Consider the following 7,147-nt stretch of genomic DNA (forward strand, 5'->3'; position numbering starts at 1 on the left):
CTCTCACCTTAAACCTATGCCCTCTAGATTTAGACTCCCCTAGTGTTGCTAATGTACATTCAAGGAAGTGAAAGCTGAAAGAAGGGAAGAGATGAATTAACACTGAATGATGTGAAAGGTGTTGGTATGAGTTTAAGGAAATAGAGAAAAGCACTAATGTGCCCTTTAGGAAAGAGTGAAAGTTGCCACTGTGAACAATGGTCTGGAGTAAAAGGTGCTAGAATGATCTGAGAAAAGGGATAAAATGTGCTTATATCAACTGAGGGTGTGTACGATTATGTATTGGGAAAGGACCGAAAGTTGCCAGTGTGAACTGAGGGGGAAGAAGAGATGAACCCAGTTGGATAACATTTATTTTCAAAAATTACTGCAGAGATCAACAATTAAGCTTGGGTTTAAATGAGGATTGAGCTGGGGTGTTGTGTGGGGGTGTGTTCCATGGCAGACTATGTTTTGTATGTGGTGGGGTGGGAGATTGTGTTTGGGGGAAGGTGGTTCTATTTTTAATTTTTTCACAGGGCTCTTTAAAAGGTTAAGTTGCTGGCAGGGTGAGCTCAATCACAGCCTGCCCCACCAGCATTATATTTTGGGATCTGCCCCTTGGTTTTTTTTCGGTTATCACTTGAGCATTATGGTGACAAAGCCACCAATGGCTTTAATCCTGTTTTTCCTGTCTGCTGCAACACAGCCAAAAAATGGGAAAACCCTCCCCACATGTCCTTTATCTTGACCAGATGTTCTACTAATACCTCCAGCCTTATATCCCTCCGTCTATCCTGGTGTTCACTTTGCAAATAACTTTGTCCACATTACTTTTATGATGAAGCCTTTCCTTAAGAAGAGTGAACTTACTGTCGCGTCTGTTCTGCAAACAATGCTAAAGGAGCTTCCTGCTGTGTACAGAATTCACCAGCAGTGTTCAGATTACACACTATCTTCTCGGCCTTCTGGCTAAGATCAAGTGTAGTATTGACATGCTGCACTTGGTTGACGTCATTAGGTTACATTTTAGCTTCATTTGAAGCAATTTTTAAAAGCAGCATCTCAGCCTTTTGGCTAAGATGCAAATGAGATCAAGCCTTGGAAGAGGTGCAATGTCTACTCCAATCAGCTTGGATCATGTAGATCAAGCCCAAGACAGGAGGTGAGAGCCCTGTCTTGTCACATCCACATCTTGGATCAGAAATGTTTCAACTTGTTGAGACTGAATTGGACTTGATTGGATTGAATTGGAATAACAACAAAAAAAAGTTCCTCTCTCCACAAATACTGCCAGACCTGTTGAGCTTTTCCATTTTCATTTCAGATTTTCAGCATCCACAGTATTTTGCTTTTATTATACAGATTTGAATGACTGCTGGTTGTTACAAATGGTAGCTCCCCTGCCCAAAAATGTGGCTATCCAACTGCCAGTACATGGCAGTTCATTACAGACCCAAGAAAGACATATCAGAATATTTTCTTTTTCATGAAAAACTAGGAACTATGGAGTAAAATGGTCTTTGGTATCCAAGCACTTAAGCTAATGTAATCTAAAGCAAGTGTGAAAAACAAAAACGTGAAAGTAATGCTTCAGTCAAACAGAACATTATTTACCCCCTCTGGAGTACTGTGTTCATATACAGGCATCAAACCTGGAGGAAAGATATAATTTGGAGGGCTACATCACATTTAATAAAAAAAAGGATGAGCATAAAGTTTTAAATTTTCAGACATGTAGCTTAAATTTGATCCATGTTCCTTTGAGTTTAGGAAAAGTCTAGACAAATAATGGCAACTACATGGATCTAAGCTACTGGTCTCTAAACTACTGATGAGTCACAATCTAATTGAACTGCGGATTAGACTTGAGGATGGTTTACTCCATTTGCACCATGTCGGGAATTGAACCCACAGACTTCTGACTCCCAGCGATGCTAATTAAAAGCTGTACATTACTAAGAAAAATCACCATATTAACATCCACAGTCCTTACTAACAGATGTGCATTTCAACAGAGCAAAGAGTATTCCAACGATTCTCAACTCTGCGTTTGCATTTTTCAAATTTAAACTGGAGAAGATTTAACCCAGCGAAAGATACAGGAAGTGTTTCAAAACGTGCTAAGCCATGGTAACTGCTTATCCGGTTGAATTTCATAGAAAACCCAATCATAAGTTCTATCTTACCTTACTTCCTTTTTCCGATTGACTAAACTCCTTGTACCCCGAGCAACAATTTGGCAGTGTTTTATCTGCATATCACTGAGCAAAATGTGGTCAATGGTCACTTTGCAGTTGACAAAAAAAGTTCACGAAAGCTGAGCACATTATTTCTTCTTGCCATTAGTTATACAATTTAAGTTTGCAAGCTGTGGCTCACAATCAGCTCAGTCATGTGACCACACGGGTAGGTTAACCGCTATTTCTATTCTTGGACAGTGCAATTAGTAATTGAAAAAGAATTCTACATGTTTCATGACAGCCGTTCAATTGGGTACAGGAGTAGCCAGTTGCCCATAGTATATCCAACCAACTAGTGAAATTCAAGCAACATTCATGGATGATGACTGAGAACAGTGATCGTCAACCTGCTGCTCCGGAGTTGCATGAAGCTCTTTAATATCCCACTTGCAACTCCTGTGGTGGTTACACTTCGTAATCAATGTTGCTGTGTCTATTGAGTTTTTGAAAAATAAAAATGAACAATATTGATCTGGTTTAACTGCAATCTAGATACATTAAACATCTGTTAGACTTTCTATTTTAACATATTCAATTAAAGCAGTGCACTTAAATTCAATGTAGCAAATTAACAAGGCTTAAAATCTTTTGAAAAAAATGTGTTATTCATAATTTTGCAGAAAATAAAATTTAGAAATGCTACAGTACAGAGAGAGGCCATTCGAGTCTGCACCAACCACCATCCCACCTGGGCCCTACCCCCATATCCTTACATATTTTACCCACTAATCCCTCTAACCTACACATCTCAGGACACTAAGGGGTAATTTTCAGCATGGCCAATCAACCTAACCTGCACATCTTTGGACTGTGGGAGGAAACCGGAGCACCTGGAGGAAACCCACACAGATACAAGGAGAATGTGCAAACTCCACACAGACAGTGACCCAAGCCAGGAATCGAGTTGATAAAGCTAAAGGTAAATGTAATATTTAGGTGTAATCAAAATTCCCATCTGAAAGTGAAACTAATGGGGTTTCCTATTCCTGAGATGTAGGAACTGGATTTTTCTGTGACCTGTATACAACATTGAGTTTATATGAAATTTAATGAAAACTGTGGTCATTCTTTAAAGAGGCAGAGAAAAGTTAAAACTTCTTTTTACAATATTAGATAAGTGCATAATATTTTTAAAATTCCCAATTAATAATGTTTTCCTCTTTAGATATTCTTATACCTATTCTTTATTTTTCTTTTGTCTCGTGGCTCTAAATAGTTTTTATTTTAGTTTTTTTTGTAAAAGGCTTTCAGGTAAAAATGGCAGGTAAAAAACACCTGGTGACATTGTGCTGGTGAGTGGAGTATGGGTGAGGAAAGTCTGGCCATGAAAGTACAAGTGCTCAGAAGTCAGGTTGCTCGATGGGTTACAGGATCAGCTGATTTAAAAATGCAGAAAATGTGTCCAGACATTGTGCTGATCTTAAGTAGGTAGAGAGGACAGACGGAATTTGAGAAAGTGGGAGTCCGCAATATCAGTTTTATTAGCGTGCTCTGCATTGCAATCTTTCAACACTTATTGCAATAAAAGAACCTCATGCAAATTACGTCACTATGGAGGCTCCAGGTGCCCGACGCACCCAAAGTCTTTGCAGCTGTGTGCTGTTAAGAGGCGGGGGGTGGGGGGAGGGGGTGGTGGGGCTGTATTTAAATACTAATGATGCACTCAAATTCAATCACACTATGAAGATGGCACCTCACAGAGCAGCTCCATGGTTAACGGAGAGTGGAGAGTACCTCGTTAAATGTGTTTAAGTCATAGGTAGATAGATTTTTGACCAATAAGGGAATTAAGGGTTATGGGGAGTAGGTGGGTAAGTGGAACTGAACCATGATCTTATTGAATGACAGGGCAGGCTCGAGGGGGTAGATGGTGTACTCCTGCTCCTATTTCTTATGTTAGCCCAAGGGCCTGGCTGGCAATGGACCTGGGAAGCGGTGGCAGCAGCAGCAGCAGCAGCAAGTGCTGAAAGAAATGGGTGACATAGTGGTTAGCACTGCTGCCTCACAGCGCCAGGGACCCAGGTTTGATTCCTGGCTTTGGTCGCTGCCTGTGTGGAGTCTGCATGTTCTCCCCATGTCTGTATGGGTTTTCTCTGGGTGCTCCAGTTTCCTCCCATAGTCTGAAAGATGTACTGGTTAGGTGCATTAAACCAAACAGGCACTGTGGTATGGCCACTAGGGGAATTTCACAGTAATTTCATTACTTGTGATTAATAAATAAACTTTAAACTGAAGAACCTCCTTTGGGCAGCAAGGGTGAGTGTTCATTCTGTCCTGCATCAGTCCCATCTGTTGCATCTTGAATATCCATGTTGTTCTACTCCCTGACGCCCCAGGGCTTTCCAGCAACTGACGCCCTAGCAACTTCCTCTAACCCTCTGGCACCACCAGTCACAACCTCTGCCTGCTGAGGTATGGCCCTGACAGACATCACCTGATTGCCCTCATCCCCAACATCCCGCAACCTTCCAGCCATCAGGCTTTGAATCCCTGCTTTGTCCCCACAGAAGATGGCCCATAATTGCCGGGAACAGGAGAAGACTGGAGGTGGGGTTCCTGAGCTGCATCCTATCACTCAATTCAAGCCGCAAAACATTCATTCATGACCATCTCAAGTAAGTTGCAATGTGCCCAGATATTTGTCCCTCACTTGCACTGAGCCATGTGTGAACCATGTGCTAAGTGTTCTGGAACATAAATGTTTTAGGTGAGACAGAAGGGAAGGCAAAAGAGGTGGGGGCATTGTAATACTGGTTAGGGAAAATATTACAGCTGTACAGAGGGAGGATATCTTGGAAATCTGTGGGTAGAGCTCAAAAACAAGAAGCGACAATCACAATGATGGGGATGTACTACAGACCTCTGAACAACCCGTGGGAAGTTGAAAAATATGTAGGCAGATTCTGGACGAATATAGAAATAATAGGATTGTTGTAGCAGGAGACTTTAATTTTCCTCATATTGACTGGAAATCCCTTAGGACTAGGGTCCGGAGGGTTTGTTAAGTGTGTACAGGAATGTTTTTGGAACAATATGTAGATAGTCCTTTTTTTATTGTTTGTTTGTGGGACATGGGTGTTGATGGCTGGCCAGCATTTATTGTACATCTCTAGTTGCCCTTGAGAAGGTGGTGGTGGGCTGCCTTCTTGGATCACTGCAGTCCATGTTCTGTGGATTGACCCACAATGCTGTTAGGGAGGGAATTCCAGGATTTTGACCCAGTGACTGCGAAAGAGCAGTGAAATATTACAAAGTCAGGATAGTGAGTGGCTTAGAGGGGAACTGGCAGGTGGTGGTGTTTGCATTTGTCTGCTGTCCTTCTAGATTGAAGTGGTCATGGGTTTGGAAGGTGCTATCTAAGGATCTTTGGTGAATTGCTGCATTGCATTTTGCAGATATCACACACTGCCGCTACTGAACATCGGTGATAGAGGTTTGTAGGTGTGGTGCCAATCAAACAGGCTGCTTTGTCCTGGATGGTGTCAAGCTTCTTGAATGTTATTGGAGCTCCATCCATCCAGGCAAGTGTAAAGTGTTCCATCTCACCCCTGACTTGTGCTTTTTATAGATGGTGGGTAGGCTTTGTGGAGTCAGGAGGTGAGTTACTTGCCACAGTATTCCTAGCCTCTGACCTGTTCTTGTAGCCACTGTGTTTATATAAGAACATAAGAACATAAGAAATAGGAGCAGGAGTAGGCCATCTAGCCCTTCGAGCCTGCCCCGCCATTCAATAAGATCATGGCTGATCTGTCGTGGCTCAGTTCCACATTCCCGCCCTCTCCCCATAACCCTTAATCCCCTTGCCTATCAAAAACCCATCAACCCGCGTCTTAAAAATATTTAGCGAGGCAGCCTCCACCACTTCAACGGGCAGAGAATTCCAGAGATTCACCACCCTTTGAGTGAAGAAGTTCCTCCTCAACTCCGTTCTAAACCGCCCCCCCTTTATCTTGAGGCTGTGCCCCCTAGTCCTATTATCCTTTCTGAGCGGGAAGAGTCTCTCCACCTCTATCCTATCCATCCCATTCATCATCTTATACGTCTCAATGAGATCTCCCCTCATTCTTCTAAACTCTAACGAGTACAAGCCTAATTTATTCAGCCTCTCCTCATAGCTCAACCCCCTCAACTCTGGCATCAGCCTAGTAAACCTCCTTTGCACTCCCTCCAAGGCCAAAATATCCTTGCGTAAGTACGGCGCCCAAAACTGCACACAGTACTCCAGCTGCGGCCTCACCAATGCTCTATACAGCTGCAGCAAGACCTCCCCACTTTTATATTCAATCCCCCTTGCTATGAACATAGAACATAGAACATTACAGCGCAGAACAGGCCCTTCGGCCCACGATGTTGCGCCAACCAGTTAAAAAATAATGACCCTCTAACCTAAACCAAACCCTTTCCATCCATAAACCTATCCACGGATCTCTTAAACGCCCCCAAACTAGGCACATCCACAACTGCAGCAGGCAGGGCATTCCAATCCCTCACCACCCTCTGGGTAAAGAACCTACCCCTGACATCCATCCTATAACTACCACCCCTTAATTTAAAGCTATGCCCCCTCGTGCTAGCTTTCTCCATCCGAGGAAAAAGGCTATCAATGGGAAGGCCAGCATCCCATTCGCCTTCCTGACCACCTGCTGCACCTGCAAGCTGGGTTTTTGCGACTCATGCACAAGGACCCCGAGGTCCCTCTGCACTGTCGCCTGCTGCAGTTTTTCGCCACTTAAGTAATAGTCGTTCCTACCATTCTTCCTACCAAAGTGGACCACCTCACACTTGCCAACATTAAATTCCATTTGCCATTTCCTGGCCCATTCGCCCAGCCTATCTAGATCCTTCTGCAGACTCTCCACACCCTCCGCACAATTTGCCGTTCCACCAATCTTGGTGTCATCAGCAAATTTCGACACCCTACACTC

The 7,147-nt window shown here is 43.2% G+C and overlaps 1 non-coding gene across 1 annotated transcript; it reads left to right on the forward strand.

The window, feature by feature from the left end:
* Positions 1-931: 931 nt before the first annotated feature.
* Positions 932-1,130, forward strand: LOC145337482 (U2 spliceosomal RNA). Its single transcript, XR_013885364.1, has one exon. It is a non-coding gene; the product is annotated as a U2 spliceosomal RNA (small nuclear RNA).
* The last annotated feature ends 6,017 nt before the right edge of the window (positions 1,131-7,147 follow it).

Source organism: Carcharhinus amblyrhynchos, unplaced genomic scaffold, assembly GCF_965287045.1.
Source record: "Carcharhinus amblyrhynchos unplaced genomic scaffold, sCarAmb.v2.hapA scaffold_50, whole genome shotgun sequence".
Taxonomy (NCBI): domain Eukaryota; kingdom Metazoa; phylum Chordata; class Chondrichthyes; order Carcharhiniformes; family Carcharhinidae; genus Carcharhinus; species Carcharhinus amblyrhynchos.